The sequence below is a fragment of the Protopterus annectens genome, chromosome 1.part2 (genome assembly GCF_019279795.1).
Source record: "Protopterus annectens isolate FY-2018-M chromosome 1.part2, PAN1.0, whole genome shotgun sequence".
NCBI classification, from domain to species: Eukaryota; Metazoa; Chordata; order Ceratodontiformes; family Protopteridae; genus Protopterus; species Protopterus annectens.
The window spans coordinates 396,689,499-396,707,366 of NC_056727.1; the positions used below are offsets into that span (position 1 = coordinate 396,689,499).

General features: G+C 41.0%; 1 protein-coding gene across 1 annotated transcript in view; it reads left to right on the forward strand.

Moving 5' to 3' along the window:
* The window catches only part of PLCB4 (phospholipase C beta 4), a 1,792,792-nt gene that overhangs the window by 1,413,589 nt on the left and 361,335 nt on the right, over positions 1–17,868 (forward strand). The window lies entirely within an intron of this gene.

Here is a 17,868-nt window from a genome sequence, read left to right on the forward strand (position 1 = left end):
CTTTCCTTTTATATACATGCTATACAATCCGTAATATTTAGTGGTGGTGCAGAGGACTAATATCTCTGTGAGAGGTGGGAGAGTACATGATTTGTGCTATAATTAGTGCCTTTTAAAGCATGCTATTTTTTTCCCCTGATGTCTAGTGATTCCCCCACGACTGATGCCACTTTTGTTTATGTACCTCTCCAACATAAGAATAGTAGTTATCTCTGGTGGCTAATGCTTCCCTTGATAGTGATCAGTGCTGTTAAGGCAGGGGATCTTTAGAGAAATCCATGATGTCTAGTGTTCTGCTCCCTGTGATCTTCATACTGTTAGGTGACATAATGGCACAAGTTATCCCTGGTGGCTAGTGTTTCCACAGCCTAATGTTGCAGATTCTGTTCATTAGGCTGGAGGTATGTGGAAGTAGGACAGCCCCCGCAGCACACAGATGCACACAAACACAAACTCACACAAAACACATACAGATGCACACAAACACACACACACAAAACACGCACATTTACATGCTCACACAGAAGAGCCTACCTACCTCATAACATTCACACACCTATCCATTCATCCATTCACATACACACACACACTCTCTCCTACCTGACCCCCTCCCTAACTTCCCTACTGTTTCCTCACAGGTACACACACACACACTCATGCACACATCTCTCAATCTTACCTTACATTTTCCATAACTTTCCTTTACTCCAGTAGATGAACACAGCCTTTTGGCTGTGCTCACTAAAGCGATATGGAAGGAGAAGCTATGCTAATCTACATGACTGAGTGATTTTATGACTCACTCGGCACATAGGTGCTTTCCCTGAGATAGTTCTTTGGGAGAGGGAGCACGTGGCTAATTAGCATATGCATCTCCCCCAGACTGCCTGATTAGTATGTAGCACAACCACAGAGGCAATTTCATGCAGTACTGCACATCTTTGTGCAAAAAACACCATGTTAAGGTTATCTAAATTTGAAAAGGTTACCAAGATTTATATACCTTCTGGTAACCTTTATGAATTCAGCCTTAAGATTTATGAAATGTTGATGGAAATATTAGCTTTTTTAAATAAATTCTGGGGAAAAATTTCAAAGAAGTATTGATTTCTGGGGGAGAAAAATGTGGTAACCATGAGTTACACTGCAAGTGACCTATTAGATGACAGTAGGCACCTATCTTGCCACATCTGTTTCTCACAATGCACACATACTGCCGGTACAAATGCATGGGTGGTATCCATCTTGTATATCTGTTCAACGAGACAATATAGCTAGTCATTTTTGGGGATTGCCACATGCTGACTGAGAGTTTTTTAAATGTATTTTTGTCACCTTAGCCCTGCTAACTCTACATTTGCTACTATCATTCTACCTTCCTTAATAACTCACACTCACATTATTTTTATAGAGCTGCCATCATCTTTTATATCACCTTGAAGCCATAGGTTATCCAGAAAACCAAGGTGTATCGTTCTAACTATCAAGTTTGCTTGGTTCTTATCCATTCTCATTCTTCAGATTCACTAACTAATCATCAGTTCTGCTTATTCTCACAAAAGCATTTTAAATCCACACGCTGGAGCTGCTGCATTGCCTGCATATCACCTTACCTGAAATTTAATAGGTTTCTTAGATTCATGTCACATGACATGTTTATAGATGAAGCTACCCTGGCAGTTGACATTGCAGAGATTCAATTTCAGCTTGGCGTTACTAATTTATAAAAGTATACACATTCAGGCTCTATACTAATTCAGTCATCTCATTCACCCATACTCTCCTCCCTACATAGTATTTCCATATACCACATATGGAATGTTAGAAAAATACCAGACTAATAAAAAATTGTTGGGGGAATAAATGTTTCTGCTGCTTTTACTCCAGGAAATCCTTGCCTTTGTTGGTTATAAAAGTAAAACTCTGCAGAATGGGTAATGGGCATAAAGTGTATTTGTTCCTACCAACCTGTTGAAAAATGATTAATATTTAACTTCGTTTTAATCAGCTCTTACAGCTGACTACAGTAATTAGTATCATATTTCTGTATGATTTTAGTTTTATATGCATATTTATGATACGTTTAACTTTGTAAACCATTCAGTTTCTAAAACCATTTACATTTGTTTTGATGTAAAGCTATCTGCTTCTGTCCTTTGAGAATTTTTCTGTTTTCATGAAAGGCTTATACAGGAATGTCAAAGGTGGAAAAGCACCTTAAGGAATGCAGTCATTTTTTCCTTGACTACTTCTTTTTCTTCTTTTGGCTGTTCCCATTAGGGGTCGCCACAGTGGATCATCTGTTTCCATTTCTTCCTGTCCTCTGCATCTTGCTCTGTCACACCAACCACCTGCATGTCCTCTTTCACAACATCCATAAACCTTATCTTAGGCCTTCCTCTTACCTGGCAGCTCCATCCTTTTCATCTTTTTCCCAATATGCCCAGCATCCCTCCTCAGCACATGTCCAAACCAATGCAATTTTGCCTCTCTGGCTCTGTCTCCAAACCGTCCAACCTGAGCTGACCCTCTAATATACTGATTCCTAATCACATCCATCCTCGTCACACCCAGTGCAAATCTTAATATCTTTAACTCTGCTACCTCCATCTCTGACTCCTGCTTTTTTGTCAATGACACTGTCTCCAACCCATATAGCTGGTCTCATTACTCTCTTGTAGGCCTTACCTTTCACTCCTACTGGTACCCATCTGCACAAATCACTCCTGACGCTCCTCTCCGCCCACTCCACCCTTCCTGTACTCTCTTCTTCACCTCCCTTCTACACTCAAAATGACTCTGAACTGTTGATCCCAAGTATTTAAATTCGTCCACTTTCACTAACTCTACTCCCTGCATCCTCACCATTCCTCTAGCCTCCCTCTCATTCACATACATATATTCTGTCTTAGTCCTGCTAACCTTCAATCTTCTCCTCTCTACAGCATATCTCCACCTCTCCAGGGTCTCCTTAACCTGCTCCCTACTCTCACGACAGATCACAATGTCATCAGGAAACATCATAGTCCATGCAGACTCCTGTCTGATCTCATCTGTCAACCTGTCCATCACCACTTCAAATAAGAAAGGGCTCAGAGCTGATCTTTGATGTAATCCCACCTCCACCTTAAAGGCAAACTTCATTCCTACTGCAGACCTTACCACTGTCACAGTACCCTCATACATATCCTGTACCACTCTTACATACTTTTCTGCCACTCCCGACTTCCTCATACAATACCGCAATGCCTCTCTAGGCACCCTGTCATATGCTTTCTCTAAGTCCACAAAGACACAATGCAATTCCTTCTGACCTTCTCTATACTTCTCCATCAACACTCTCAGATCAAACATCACATCTGTAGTGCTCTTTCCCGGCATTAAACCATACTGCTGAACACTAATCATCATGTCCCTTCTTAACCTTGCTTCCACTATTCTTTCCCATAACTTCATGCTGTGACTGATCAGTTTTATCCCTCTGTAGTTACTACAACTCTCCACATCACCCTTGTTCTTAACAACCAGTACCAAAACACTTCTCCACTCTTCAGGCATCCTCTCACTTTCCAAGATTTCATTAAACAATGTGGTTAAAAACTCCAGTGCCATCTCTCCTAAACACCTCCATGCTTCCACAGGTATGTCATCTGGACCAACAGCCTTTCCATTCTTCATCCTCTTCATAGCTGTCCGTACTTCCTCCTTGCTAATCTGCTTTTTCTTGACTGTATCATTTTATCTATGGCAGCTAGCATGGCTTTTGCTTTATGAGATCCTTCATGTTTCCAGTCAATGTAATGGTCTGCTGAATACCCTCTTCCATTTGAAGCGTTTGCTGTTTTCCATTCTTTTTTCTTATCTTGTCTGCTTCCAGATAACCCAAGTTTCTTGCCTCATATCCCAGTGTTTCTTCTTCTCGGTCATTCACCTTCCTTTTGTTTTTATCTCACTTTCATTGTTATGCTTCACTGCCATCCATTTTGATTTCTCTCTCTCTCTGCATCTTTTCTTCATTACACCATCTCATTCTGCCTCTCTTAGCTCATATTATATGTTGGTATTTTTCAATTTTCACAAATATATATATATGATATGATATGATATGTTGTTCTGCTTTAGATATTACATTTTATCCCATGTTGGTTTAAGTTAATTTGTGTATGCATACATTTATTTCAGATTTCTTTAATTAGGTTGTGTCACCAGGATATGTATTTCACTTCTAACTGGGAAGACCTGTAAAACAAGCATTAGCTGCAAGAAATATTAGAGAGAGGCATGAACAAAAGAGGTTAGATGAGGGTATTAGAAAAATTGTACTGCCAACTTCTGTTTCTTCTTGCAGTTACAGCTGATACAGTTAAAGGCACATGCATTTATTAACAATTTAGCAATATGACATGGACATTAATAGAAAAGGGTAACAGTGAAGTTCTATAATTACAGTGTTGCTGCCGTTATGTACAGGAACATCAGTCTCTTGTCCTATAACTAGTTGTAGAAGTTCCATCTAAATAAACTTATAAATATTATGCCTGTGTTTGTTGGAATACATTGTTAATTTGAGTCTCTAAAAAAGAGCAGAAATTCAAAACTTACAAGCAAGAAGACTGAATAGCAAACAAATTAGGCATGTGGGTTCTTGTCTTTACTTCTGACTTTGCGCAATGAATTAACATGTTTGTCCAAGAAGATTATTTCTGGGATCTTTACTGGGACCTCTGAAACTTCAGGAACTGCCTCTTAGTCCTGCTTTTTTTTCAATTGTATGCTGAAAATATTCTTCACTTCCCTATAATTTGTTTTTATGCAGCATGTAGTTTTATAGTCAAATATTTATGTTCCTGTCTGTTTTCTCCTACATGCTTTTCCCGGTCTCCCTCCTACATGGTTTTTGATATTTCCTGAGTACTAACCACTTTATCCTCATATTCCTTAGTCTCTTCTATAGCAAAAAGTAGCCTTTTATTGGCTTTTTGGCACAGAGATATATTCTCGTTTCACAACATTGGCCAAGTGCTTCTTTGATATGAGGCAGTAATATATCTTTTTTTTTCCCTGAGGCCTTTGGAGGTCAACGCCTTCCAGTTTTCCAGTCTTGTGAATGTATTATATAAAAATATAGTTTGTGAAGAATTGTACACTACAGCCAGGTGAGCCAAAAAGGCCATGCCATCAAAGGAACTGTCAAAGGAAAAAACTTCAAAGACCAATACACGTAAGGTTCAGTTAAGGCACTTTTAATTTACTTGCCGCAAGGAGACAAAAACATGCAAATACAAGGATTTGTCTAACTAACAGAAAGTATGTTCATTCTTATACTGTTTTACAAGACATGGCCTTCTAAACTGACGTAATCAAATACAACTTTTGGCATTGTTCTACAGCAGATGTTACTCAGATTTTCTGCTGACATGACTAGATTTGTGAGAAACTTTTGAGAAAAATAACCTGGCCTTGGTGGGCACTAATCCATTTACAAACGTCTATTGTACAGTGTTACATTTCAAGGTACTCTTCTAATTCAGATACAAGCAAATGCTGATTGCAGTTCATATTTTCAAGCAGGCTTTGTCCTAATTATCTGTAACCTCTACAGCTGTGTATTTTCACACAGCACAGCGGAACTTCTTGTCTAAGTTTCATACAAGTAGTATTGTTCTATTCATTATTTTCCTAACGCAAGCAGAAATCACCTGCTTCTCAGTAAATTTCCAAGACACAAGCAAGATTTTAGCTAACAATACAAGGTCAGAATGCAACTGCAGTTTGTACAGATTTATGCAGTATGAAATAGAATAAATGTGTTAACCCTTTTCAAGCTCTAAATGCACTAAGCATATTACTAATACACACATCAATACATATTTTTCTAACAGGAACACCATCAGCTAACTTACCTTATAGACAGATGTACGCTAACTAGCCAACATGTACTATGGAAAGTAAAGGTTTATTGAAACCACAGTGATGCAGCAGTTAGCAATGTTGTCTCCCAACACTGATTTCTCCAGTTTGGCACTTGGAAGTGTTGCCTTCTGTGCTAAATCTGCACATCCTTTCTATATCTGCATAATTTTTATCTGGATTTATATTCAGTGCTGTGGACTTTATTATCAACCAAAATGTTCACCTGGTGAGTGCTGCCGAATGCTTCCTAGGTTTTGGCTGTCAGTTTCATGTACCTTGTAGGAGCACTGAAATGACATGCGTCCTCTTGCTGCTAGTTTTCGTCTGCATGATTTTGTTAAATGGTGCTCTTGTTTCCTACATATCCCAAAGATATGCAGTAAATTAATTGTCAATCCTCCAAACAGCATACAGGTATACATGCCTTGTGTCAGGGAAGTGATCTGTTAGTACCCAGGTTAGTTTCAATGTCTTACACCAAGTGTGGGATAAGCTGCAGCTCCGTGAGACCCTGAATTAAATTAAGTGGGCTATTTGAGAAGTAGTGAATGCTAGTGATATAGCAAGCATTTAATTTTAAACATAGTAGTTTTTATTAGCCAGGATACAATTAAGACATTTTGCTTAGTAAGAGATACTCCTGAAAACTGGAAAGAGCTGATTTTAGGTTATAACAAGGGTATCACAAGTGAGGGCATTTATCAAGTCCATAAATTATATAAGGGATAAGGCCATACTGACTCATTCTGCAGAAACCACTATTTGATGTATATATTTTATGTAACTAATTAAATTACACATAAACTTGAAACACGATTTCTTATTCAAGTTGTGAAACTTAGATAGCTTACTCTGGATCATACCATCACCCAACCTCGCCACACACACACACACACACACACACACACACACACACACACACACACACACACACACTGTAGCTAAGCTCATTGTGAAGCTTTTCTTCTACTTACATTGCCTAGATTTTATTTAGTACTCAGAAACTCTACATTACCTTCCACTTAATTTTATTTCCCTTGTCTTCCTGCTGTAGATTATGGAGGTTGTACCATTTTTTCCTCTTGAGATTTCAGATCATTTAAGAAAGAAATTTGCTTCAGTCTGCATGACCTAAGCTAGACAGCAGGGATTCCATAGTTTTCACACTGGTCACTACCTATGATTTTACATTCAGAGATTGTGTGTTACTGAGTACAGTAAAGCTATAAACACCTAATGCAAATCTCTTCTCCAAACAGTTAGTTTTTGGAGAAATCTTTATATGATGAACAGTAAAAAGTAGAACTATAACACTGCATAAGTACCGCTGTCCCTTTTGGCCAGTAAAATGTCAGTTTTATTCATATGACTACAAAATTTAGCACAGTATCGAACCTGACAAGCAGCTATCATTTGCCTTGCTAGCTGATTTAAGTAACAGATTTCATCTACCAATGAAGGGTAAAACTGTAGAAAGATCTGGAAGTTTTCCTTCTCTTATGGTATTCTCATTCAGAAATCTGTACGGATGTAAACTCACTTGTGTTTCACATGCACAGGTTAATAGGTTCATAGGACAATACTAGGCTATTAGCCTGGAGCCCTCATAAGCCTAGCCAAGAATTTTGTCTACATTCCCACGAAGTCAGCACCTGTTTCTCCTGTCCAGCAGAGACACAGGTGGGATCCCAGGGTGTATTTTCTGTTTCCCATCCAGTCATCCAGGTTCCTCTTAAAGAGGACTAGTGAGCTACTCTGCTTGATGTAGAGAGGGAGTCTATTCCACAGATGTGGGAGTCTTTGGGACACAAATCTATCCTGCAAACAAGTTCTAGTAATGTCTCAGACCAGGTTGAGGCCTTGCATGCAGATTGTGTGAGCTGGAGTTTGACTTACAAATATGCAGCAAACTCCATCAAGGCTGGATCTGAGATGGCCTTGTATGCCAGACAAACGTCACCTCTGAGCAGTCTGTATGAGACTGAGTAGAGGGACAGGGCTTTTATTATCTGTATAGGATAGGTGTTTAAGACCATGGATTTTCCTGGTCAGAAACCTCTGTGGTCTCTCCAGCTGCTGCATGTACTTGGCAAGGTACATGCCGAAGGGAGCGTTGTACTCAATAATTGGTCTGATAAGGAAGTACTACAGGGATGTTATGACCTCCTTGTTCCTGGATGAAATACCCCTACTTAAGGGATGGGCCATATAGAAAGCCTTCCTTACATCATTGGCAATGTAGTGGTCAAAAGTCAGTTTGCTGTCAACCTGGGTGCCCAAGCCCCTTATGACTGATTGCGTGCTTAACATGTTGTTATTAATGTAATAATTAGTGGGGGTGCCATTTTCCCCAAAGGGGATAATGATGCATTTCTTGGCATTCTTTTTGAGGTTGTACTTCTGACACCAGTCATTAGTTTGGGTAAGATCGTCTTGAAGGATGTTCACAACACTTGTGGAATTTAAGACAGCACCCAGCTTGCAGTCATCTGCAAACTTGGTCTGCCACAGATCACTGGTTTTGGCTTGCACCTCAGAAAAGTATATGCCAAACAATAGAGGCCCCAAGACTGATTCTTAGGGTATGCCGTACGTTATGGGTCTACTACTAGAGGTGGCTTCCCCTATTTTGACTGAGTCAGTATCAATGATCAATTATTAATGAGCCAGTTAACTACCCATTTGGTAACATACAGGATGATTCCTAGATGGGAGAGTTTATCTATTATGCCCAAGTGGGGAATACTGCTGAAGGCTTTGGCTAGGTCAAGGTAGGCAGTGTGCACTCTCTTCCCCTCAACTATGGCTTTGGTGGCTGTTTCGAAGCAGTCGACCAAGTTTAACAGGTATGATTTCCCTTTGACAAATCAGGCTAGTTAGGCTGATGGGCCTATAATTGCCTGGGTCAGTGGATGCTCCACCTTTGTGTAGAGATGATAGTGGCTGTCCTCCATTCAGCTGGGACAAAGCCAGTACTCAGGCTTTGGTTGAATAGTGTGCCTGATGGTGCTAAGAGCTCATGCCTGAGTTCATGTAAGAAACAGCCAGGGATGTTATCTGGTCCAATGGAAGCTGTATTTTGTGCCTTTGAGAGGGCATTAAAGACCTGCTCTTTGGTGATGAGGGGAGGGGGCAAGTGCTGGGGATGTCCTGGTTTACTGATGGTGGGGAAGGGGGGGGTTGAAGTTTTCACTGAACCTGTCTGCCAGCAGGTTGGCTATATCTATGATGTTTGTGTATGTGGTGTTCTTGACCACCAGTTCAGAGCAGATTTGGGTGTTACCTTTGAGATTGCGAACATATATGAAGAAGGCCTTGTGATTGTCCTTAGTGGATGTGGCCAATTTGGATTCGCAGTCAGCCTTGGAAGATTTCACTAGTGACCTTATTTGCTTGTTCAGGCAAAGAAGAGATTGCTTCCAACTTGGCACCTGCTCCTTCTTGGTCCTGGACAGCATTTTTTCTTTGTACTATAGAGTTTGTTTATTGCTGCTGTCCACTAGACAGGTTTACTCTTCCTTGCGGAAGATGATTTGGTCCTTTCAGGTATTGCTGAGTCCATGCAGCTATGTAGGTGCTCGTATAGTTTTTTGTTGTAGGCTTTGACATTAGTTCTAGTTCCAACTGAAGGGACAGTAGCTGTGAAGCTGCTTATACCTGCTCTCAGGAGGTTGTAGTCAGCTTTGGAAAAGTTTCTTTGTTTGACCCTGGCAAGGGGGGATCAGAGGAGATGGTGACTTTGAAAGTGATCTCTTTATGATCGGATCTTACCAAGGAGGATAAGACTGTAGGGGTGCTACAGTGGCTACTTATGTTGGTTAGTACCAAGTCCAGGATATTTTCACCTCTCATGGGGGTGTTGACCAGCTGATCCAGTGAAATGGCATTGACAAAGTCAAGGAATCTATGGGCATTCGTGTTTGGGATAGAATAGGTCTTTCACTCTATGGTTGGGTACGTAAAGTCGCCCAGGATCAGGATAGCGGGTTGAATCTTAATAGATTCAAGTAGGTCTAGATAGATGTAGTGGGCATCCTGAGTCATGGTTGGGAGGTCTGTAGCTAGCTGTGATTTGAATAGGTGCTTTCTCAGCAGTTAACCGCACCTGGACCTGGTGTCTCCTATGCATCATACTGTTTGACCAGCCTGGAGGTGTGCATGTCTTTGATAAATATTGAAACTCCACCTTCTTTGGGTTTGTAGCCTTCCATTTGAGGTCTGAAAGTATGGTAGAATGAGTAACCTAGTAAGGCCATGGTGCTCTTCGCAGCTTTGAACCATGTTTAAGTGACTATACAAATGTCAGCCTCTTCCAGGGTGAAGAATGCTTGCAATGAGTGCAGTTTCTTGTTAAGACTCCTAGTGTTTAGCAGCAATGCCTTTAAATTTCATTTAGAAGAATTTTTCACTTTGGTAATTTTGTCCTCATGACTTTGTCTAAAAAAGGCACTATGGGGGGAGGCAAGAGCCTTTGCCAGAAGTCTGAATCCCAGGGGGAACAGATGAAGGCTATCTCTGGCAAAGCATTGCGGTCTGTCAATCATGTCACAGGCTGTCAGATACTGGATCCCCTTGGAATAACACCAGAAACTAAGCCAGTCATTAAAGTCAACCATTTTCTGTTTGTATTGAGGCATCATTCTGGGTGACAGTAGGATGCTGCTTAAGGCTAGGGACATACCTGTCTAGGACACATATTCAGTAAGCTCAATCATGTCTGTCTTCATGTAGTCCAAAGAGGTACGTCTCAAGTCATTCACAACAACATGAACTATGGCAAAGTCATAACAGTACCTGTTGTTGAGAGACTTGAGTGTGTGCATGATATGGCGGATTCTAGCATCTCACAAGCAACTTACCGTGACTTTCTCCTTGTCTAGCCTAGTGAGGGGCACAGCTGTGTGTCTCACGATAAGTCTTCTATGACTAGTATGTTGGGTTTGTGGCTGGGCCTTAGAGGCTGTGAGACATAGGCATGTGTACTATCTGTGGTGCTTGGTGCTGTGGGTTGTGATGTGCATGTGTGTTTTTGCCTCAGAGGTCTCTTTTGTTTAGGTATGTTTTTGTTGAGAACCTCCACATATGTGGGAGTGTGTTGTACTGGTGTGGGTGGTGTTAGAGGTGTAGTGTTTGTACATACAACCTTTTCAATGCCAGATATATTAACTTGTGATTAAGAGAGCAAGGATTCGGGTCTATATTATATATTCAAAGCTTCAAAATTTCAAACCTCATATGTTCGACAACATATGAGCGAAACTTGAAACCTCGAATATATAATAAAAAGTAAAAAAAAAAAACTTACCTTAATGCTCTGAGCAGGGGGGCAAGCACCCCTTCACCCACCATGTGTGGGGCTGCACCCCCACACCCCCCTACTTAAATATACCAACTCCGAGAGCGCAAATTTTCCCATTCTGTGTGTACGGAGCTGTTGCCTTTCACCTTCGAACTTTTCAAAGTTTGATCATATGGTGTCGACCATATGACATTCAAACTTTGAACTTTGAAACTTTCGGCAATTTAATAGGGACCCCAAGGATTCTAGGTTCTTAATATAATTGTATCTCTCACATATTGTGTTCCTAGGTGGTAGTAGTAGAGGGTTGTCTGTGTACCTGAGGCAATTGCTACACTGTCTCAGGATACCCATATCAACCAGACTAGCAGGAGAAATTATAGGAAATTATCCGTCCGTGGTTGTCAGAATCTGTGGAAGAGAGGTCAGGGATAGTAGAGTGGGTACTATCTGAGGTGAGTACCAATAAGTGTAAGTAGGGCTGGATAAAATCAATACAGTAGCTGCAAGGGAGGGCCTCACTTGCACAGGAGTGCTGGTAGGAAAATAAATGCAGCTGAGATAAGTTGCAAGGTTAAAACAGCACTGTGGCAGTGTGCAACGTGCAAACAAGTGCAAATGCGGGGTTTAAATACCACAAAAACTAAAGTAAAATAGAAACACAGGAATTGACCAATCCACCCTTGTCGCTGAGCTCTTAGCTAAACACCATATGCCAGACCAGTTCCAACCAGTTCACTTACTCCCACTAAATGCAGGTATGCCCCAGCTAACACAAGACGGTGTAGCAGGAAACACAGGAATCACACAAATAGATCTGGATACAGCAAAACCTGTAACCAGACTATGCTAAAGATATTTAAACTCTATTTAGATCAATTTAACACAGGAGAACAGATACGCACTTAAATACAACAGAACAGTTCACACTCAGTTAATTAAACAGTTTAACAGTAAAACTGTGAAAAAATACAGTGCAGATGTTATGCAAGTTAATAAAACAGCAAAGATAATCAAATGCAAGTGCAGTATTAGTCAGAATAAACTGAAAAATGGCTCTTAGTTTTGTAGATTTTCTCAGCAGCTTTGAAATCAGCACAGGGTAGATGCAGAACAATTTAATCAGGCTACCGACAAGAAGTAAGAAATGCAGCAGAATAAATGTAATTGAACACCTAAGCACAAGCAGCAAAATAAAGTAGGAAGAGGCACATTTTTTTTAAGTAGAAAGTGAGGAAACAGAAGATAATTCAAGGTTAAGAAGCTAAAGGGGTGGGCCTTCACAACTGATCTCACTGTAATCAGTAGAATGAGTTTATGCAATGGGACTAGGAGGAGTGTCCAATATCAAATTTAGAGTAGAGGCGGGCAACTCAAAAGCCACCAAGCTTTAAGACCACAACAACAGTTGGGCAGACAGGTGGGGAGACGAGATCAGAACAGAGGTAAGGATTCAATTCACTAAGCCTAAGATACAGATGCACAGTTTAAACTGATATGCAGCAAATATTGTTTAGTTAATCATAAGTGCAGAAAACAGTTGAAAATAAGGGGTCTATATTATGTGATCGAAGAATCGAACACTTAATAATCGACACATATACAGCGAACACTGTAAACCGTGAATGGCCACATCCTCGAATGTTTTCCCTCAGAGAAAATATTCAGTTGGCCATTATTGGGAATTGCCCTTTTCGACAATGTAGAGCGATCTCGGAGTTAGTATATTTAGTTAGGGGGGATGTGGGGTGTGGAGGGCAAACCCCCCCCCCCCACTTATTTAGTGTTTCAAAGTTTGTTTTTTGTTTTACGGCCACATGAATTTTTTCCTGAAGAAAAATTTTGAGGACATAGTCGTTCGCGGTTTACAGCGTTTACTGTATATGTGTCAATTATGTGTTCAAAGAAGAGATTCTTCGATCACATAATATCAACCCAAAAATAAGCACTTCTATTTTGTAGTCTCACAGCAAGTTTTTGGAAAACAGTAGAGCAATTGCAGAAGGCCTAACTCACTTCAGCTTTGAGAAAGCAATCCCAAACTGGTTCAAACACTGGCTATTTAAGGCAGAGATACAGGAACCAGCCAAAGTTCAAATTATCCAATCAAAAATACCCTAAACAGAGTCCTGTACCAGTAACTCTAGCTAGATCAGAGCAAACTGAAACCCCCTCCCAGGAAGCACAGCTAGGCGTCTCTAGACAAAAGATGAAATGTACTACAACCTCCAAAGGTCACAATCAGTGCTAGATTCAGCAGACCCTGAACTTAGTCTATGCCACCATGCAGCAAGGTGTTTACATATAAGCTGACCATATACACCCTCATTTATTTTACAACTTAAAGGGACTTCATGTGGCAGGTTTTTGCTTGTTTATGTGTCACGCAGCACCGCACACTGCCTCGCAATTGTGTGCCAAAGCCAGACAGTTAAATTCAACAAATTGTCCCTTAAAACCCAGGCAGAACAATCCCTTCGTCAGTTTCCTTCATGATCATTTTTGAAAAGCCACCCCTAGTGACAACAGTCTTCAACCTAGCGTTATGGACAGTTGGGCTACCCTTGTTTCTCCCGCCAGCCTTGTTGGCTTGGGTCTCTTGAAGAATTGTAGCAATTGCCTCATGTACACAGACAACCCTCTACTAATAACACAGTCTAGTACAGAGCTCGAGAGATGTATTTACAACAAGAATCTAGAATCCATGCTCTCTCTCACGCAAAACAGTAAGACTGAGAAGGATGTCAACTCACCCACCACTATGTATTCACATAGTACTACTACTCATACACATAGTACGCATTAAACACGTAAATCCACATATGTGGACATTCTCTCAAAACACTTACCAAAACACCAGAGACCTCCAAAACACAAATCTGCTACAATTAACACAGTCTCTGCAGCACTCATGACACATAGCAACACCGGTGTCTCACTCACCGAGCCCATAAGGTGCAGCACTCAAGTTTTCTTCTCATTGGAGAATCAGTGAGACACACAGATGTCCCACTCACCAGGTCGGAGAAGAGGAATGTCACAGTCAAATGCTTGTCCGGTGCCAGAATTTTCCAAATCACTCGTGCACTCTGGTCTCTCAGCAACAAGTACTGTTATGACGCTGTCATAGTTCATGTTGGTGTGAATGATCTGAGACATACCTCACTGGACTATATGAAGAGAGACATAGTCGAGCTCTCTGAGTATGTGTACCAGGTAGGTATGTCCCTAGCCTTAAGCAGCATACTACCCTCACCTAGAATGATGACTCAGTGCAAACAAAAAATGATTGATTTCAATAATTGGCTTAGTTTTTGGTGTCTTCCAAGGGGATCCAGTTCCTGTCAGCCTGGGAAGCCATGGTTGACAAACCTTGCTGTTTTGCCACAGAAGGTTTGCACCTGGCATCCCCAGGCTTCTGGCTGCTGGCAAAGACTGCTGCCACCCCATAGTGTCTTTTTAGACAAGTTCTCGAAAACAACATTACTGACATGAAATTAACCAATCAGAGCAAAATAAGGGTCATGCTGCTAAATGCTATGACCTTAAACCAAAAACTGCACTTGCTGGAAGCACTTCTGTCACTAGAAGATGTAGATGTCTGTGCAGTCACAGAAACCTGATTTAAGGCCTCAGGGACTACCCTGCCCTTGCAAGGCTACAATGCCTTCCACACCTTTAAACCACAAGAATGTGTGAAAACTTAAGGAGGTGGTGTTTCAATCTATATTAGAGATAAATTCACCTCACGTCTGCTTAGACTGGACAACTCCATGAAGTTACTCCAGGTCCAGGTTATGGTGGGTAAGACCCCCATTCAAGTCCTAGCCAGTTATAGATCCCCCTCCATGGACCAAGTCAACTTAACCAAACTGAAGACAATCCAAATTTTACCGAACACTGTGATTGTGGGGGGATTTCAATTATCCCACCATCAGCTGGGAAACCTACTCTAGCCCAAACTCGCTAGCACAAACGTTCCTTGAATTTGTGAATTCAAATGCCCTGGAACAAATTGCCCATACCCCAACAAAAGGAACAAAAATTCTAGATCTGGTCCTCACCAATATGTCAAATAGGTGCACTGCTGCAAATACTGGACCCTAATTAGTTAAAACTGACCACAAATCAGTCACCTTCAAACTGAAACTAACACCAGAATTCACAAAGGGTGAAATCAGACTAAAAAACTTTACCAAGGCAAACTGTACCCTCCTATGTAAAGGTATAAATGCATTCCAAGCCCCACCCTAAGCTGAAAGTGATAACTACTCCAAAGCTTACACTAAAGCCCTGTACAATCACTTGCATAAGTATAAAGTATAAACTCAGCTGTACCAGATAGAATCAAAGCCAGAGCCCCAAGTAAAATCAAGCTACCATGTTGGACTTCCAGCATCAACAATCTCTACAATAAATGCAAAAAGTTGCTGTCCAAAAAACAGACACTGACCCAACAATGAAAAAGCACGTGCCTCAGACTTAACAAGCAAATAAGACAACTTGTCAAATCATCCAAGAGCTCCTTTGAGAGAAACTTAGAAAGTACTGCTAATGATAACCATAAGGAGTTTTACAGCTATGTATGTAGCATAAAGTGTAGGATTCAAGCTTGTGCAGAACTGGTGACCAATGATATCACATACACTGACCCCCACAGAGATAGCAAACCTGCTAGTGGATAGGTTTGGTGAAAATTTCACTCCCTTATCCCCTCTTAACTTAAAAAAAAACCTCCCCCAAACTTCCCCCCACCTGAAGACCCCACCCACCTTATCTGAAGAGCAGGTCCTCAAAGCCTTGTCCAAGGCAAAGAGCACAGCCTCTATGGAACCAGATGACATCCCAGGCTGTTTTCAAACAGGCTAAAACATGAATTAGCATCACCAATAAGTACCCTTTTCAATTATAGCCTAACCACAGGTTTTGGTCCTTTGGAATGTAGAACAGCTACTGTTATTTCTCTTCACAAAGGTGGCTTAGCAACAGACCCGGGGAATTACAAACCCCTAAGCCTGACCAACCTCATTCTGTAAGACCAAGGAATGTATCATTATGGACCTCAATAATAAAGACATATGTGGCCTCCAAACCCTGGACCCCACCCAATCTGGCTTTGTGAAAGGCAGATTCTCCCGTTAACTTGGGTGGATTTCTTTGACAGTGTGACCAAGGCCATTGATGAGGGCAAATCTGTGCATACAGCATAACTCGACTTGGCAAAGGCTTTCAACACATTCAGCCATTACCAATAAGCTTAGCAAACTGAATGTAAACCTTTTTGTTGTAAGATGGGTTGCCAATTGGCTCACAAATGAGACACACACTATCAAAGCTGGTAAATCCACATCAACCAGCAGACCTGTTACAAGCGGGGTGACACAGAGGTCAGTGTTGGGCCTCCTACTATTTGGTATATACTTCTCAGAAGTTCAGGTCAAGGTTATGGCTGACCAAGTTTGCAGATGACTGCAAACTAGGTGCAATCATTGAATCCCCAAATTATGTCAGTATACTCCAGGCTGGTCTCAAAAAGACCAATGACTGGTGTATTAGTCACGATCTCAAACTGAATGCGAAGAAATGCATCATCATTCCCTTCAGCACAAACAATGACCCTTCACACTATCAAATTAATAACAATACCTCAAGTACCTAAGACATGGTAAGGGACCTAGGATCACAGGTTGACTGCAACCTTAACTTTGACCACCACTTGTCTATGTTTGTAAGGAAAGTTTTCCACGTAGCTCACTCGATTAGTAAAAGCACCACCTTAAGAGCAAAAGAAGTCATAAACCCCTTATATTTGGCACTTATCCGGCCCATAATTTAGTATAATGCCCCATTTGGTATGTACCACACTAAGCATCTACAGAAATTAGAGAGACCTCAGAGGTTTCTAACAAAGAAGATCATGGGCCTCCAGCATGTGCTTTACAAGGACCGACTAAAATCTCTGTCACTATACTCAGTATCATATAGACTTCTTAGGGGAGACTTATGCTTGGCCTACAGTGCAACCCAAGACCCAAACCTAATGAACTTACTGCATATCCTTAAATCAGATGGGTCTAGGGCTACCCATTCCAGGGACTTAAATATGGCCTGTGACTAAATCAGATGGGTCTAGGGCTACCCATTCCAGGGACTTAAATATGGTCTGTGACTTAAATTGCCATGCGGGAGGGACGGCTTTATCTCCAAGAAACTGCCACATCTTTGGACCGTGCTACCAATTCATGTGAAACAGAACACCTTTATGACACTGTTCAAGAGGAACCTGGATGAGTGGATGAGGCACCATAAATTCTTAAAGGGAATAGTACCCACAACCTTCCTGGACATGGGCAGTCATCATTAAGTGAAATCTTGGGTATTGACTAGTACCTCTATGGTATTACATTTGGTTGAAACGTCTGGGCTTAAAATGACTTCTGATTCAATAGCCTAGTAATCTTCTATGACCCTGTGATCCTATAGATTTGTGTAATCATATTTGAGTTTAATTACTGACAACAAAATGCAACCTATGTGTCTTAAAATAAATACATTAACATTTTGCTCCAAACTAAAACAAAAGTACCATCATTTATTTTTCTCTTCCTGTCCCACACATTTTCCCTCTGAACTTGAGCACTCATATGTCTCTACAG